Source organism: Otolemur garnettii, unplaced genomic scaffold (assembly GCF_000181295.1).
Source record: "Otolemur garnettii isolate 467f Iridium unplaced genomic scaffold, OtoGar3 scaffold00011, whole genome shotgun sequence".
In the NCBI taxonomy this organism is placed as follows: Eukaryota; Metazoa; Chordata; class Mammalia; order Primates; family Galagidae; genus Otolemur; species Otolemur garnettii.
In genome coordinates, this window is record NW_003852406.1 from 27,077,277 (window position 1) to 27,079,470 (window position 2,194).

The window sequence follows — 2,194 nt, forward strand, 5'->3', positions numbered from 1 at the left end:
AACCTACTGATGACAAAATTCCGGTATCACTTTCACCTTATATGTCCTCATATTTCAAGTGTGATTTTGTGAACCGCAGAGTTGGATTTTGTCTCTTATCTAGTCTGACAATATTCATCTTGTAATTGGCATAGTTATACTATGTACATTAAGTGTAATTACTGACATAGGTTTATCTTGCTGTTTATTTTCTATTTCTCTTTTGTTCCCTTACCCTTCCTTTTTCATTTTCCTTTGGGTTAATGATGTGTTTTTTAGAAAATGATTTCATTTAGCTCTATTATTAGCTTTTTTTTTTTTAAAGACAGTCTCACTTTGTTGCCCTTGGTAGAGTGCTTTGGTGTTACAGCTCACAGCAACCTCCAACTCTTGGCTTGAAGCGATTCTCTTGCCTCAGCCTCCCAAGTAACTGCGGCTGCCAGCACCTGCCACAACCATGGCTATTTTTAGAGAGCAAGTCCACTCTGGCTCAGGCTGGTCTCCAATCTGTAAGCTCAGACAATCCATCCACCTCACCCTCCCAGAGTGCTAGAATTACAGGCATGAGCCATGGCGCCCAGCCTTATTTACTTTTTTAAAAAACACTTCTTTTTCAAGACTATACTTTCAAGGATCATTTCTTTTTTTTTTTTTTTTTTTTTTTTTAGAAAGAGCCTCAAGCTGTCCCCCTGGGTAGAGTGCCCTGGCATTACAGCTCACAGCAACCTCCAACTCTTGGGCTCAAGCGAGTCTCCTGCCTCCGCCTCCCAAGTAGCTGGGACCACAGGCACCCGCCACAACGCCCGGCTATTTTTTGGTTGCAGCCGTCATTGTTGTTTGGCGGGTCCGGGCTGGGGATTCGAACCCGCCACCTTAGGTGTACGTGGCTGGCGCCTTAGCCGGTTGAGCTATAGGCGCGGAGCCTCAAGGATCATTTCTATAGTTCGTTACTGGAGAAATCTCTCTGAATGTGTAGAGCACCGGAAACCACAAGGAGGAGGCACAGCATTCTCTCCTGAGCGTGAAGCTGGCTCTTGTTTTTGCTTTAGTGCAGTTGCCATTTGCCATGATGATCCTTCTTTTCCTTTGGGGGAGTAAGAGGGAGAGAACATAGGAAAAAAAAAAAAAAACACTTCTTTTTCTTTTATTCATAAAAATCATATATTTACTTTTATGTGAAAAAAATTTATGAGGTATTATTGCTGTTTAAATAGTCAATATCCATTTATAACGAGGTGCATTTTCACTTTTTTGCCTATGCTCTTCATTCCTTCCTGCGTTACCAGCAGGGTGCATTTTCCTTCAGCCTAAAGAACCCCATCAAGTACCTCTTGTGGTACAGATGTGAGCTATTAACAAAGCGAATTCTTTCAACTTTTGTCTTTCTGAAAATTTTTTTTAAAAAAAACAAGCTTTTTTTTGGTTACTCAGGCATCATAGTTCATCATAGCTCACTGCAACCTCACACTACTGGGCTCAAGCAATCCTCCTGCTTCAGCTGGGGAACTACAGGTATGTACCACTATGCCTCATTTTTCTATTTTTAAAGATGGGGGGGTCTCCCTTTCAAGCAGGCTGGTCTCAAACTTGTGACCTCAAGCAACCCTCCTCCTGCCTCTGCCTCCCAGAGTGCTAGGAGTACAGGCATCAGCCACTGTGCCCGGTCTGCCTTCATTTTTTGAAGTGGATGTAGAATTGTAGACTGGCAGATTGGTTGTTATGTTTTTTTGTTTTTGTTTTAGAGACAGTCTCACTTTACCACCCTTGGTAGAGTGCTGTGGCATCCCAGCTCACAGCAACCTCCAACTCCTGGTCTTAGGCAATTCTCTTGCCTCAGCTTCCCAAGTAGCTGGGACTACAGGCAGCTGCCCGACACAACCCTGGCTATTTTTTGTTGCAGTTTGGCCAGGGCCAGGTTCGAACCCACCACCCTCAGTATATAGGGCTGGTGCCCTACTCACTGAGCCACAGGCACCGCCCTGGCAGGTTGTTTTGTTTTGTTTTATTTTCACACTTTAAAGATGTCATTTCATTGTCTTCTGGCTTCCATAATCAGCCATCAATTATATTGTTGATTCTCTTTCTCTTTAATATGGTTGCATTTAAAATTTTCTACTTTGTCTTTGATTTTCAGCAGCTTAACTATGATGAGGCTAAGTGTAGTCTTTTTTCTTTTCTTTTCTTTCTTTTTTTTTTTTTTTTTTTGAGACAGAGC

General features: G+C 42.4%; 1 pseudogene; it reads left to right on the top strand.

The window, feature by feature from the left end:
- The first annotated feature begins 891 nt into the window (after positions 1 to 891).
- Positions 892 to 1,095, top strand: LOC111723451 (annotated as a pseudogene).
- The last annotated feature ends 1,099 nt before the right edge of the window (positions 1,096 to 2,194 follow it).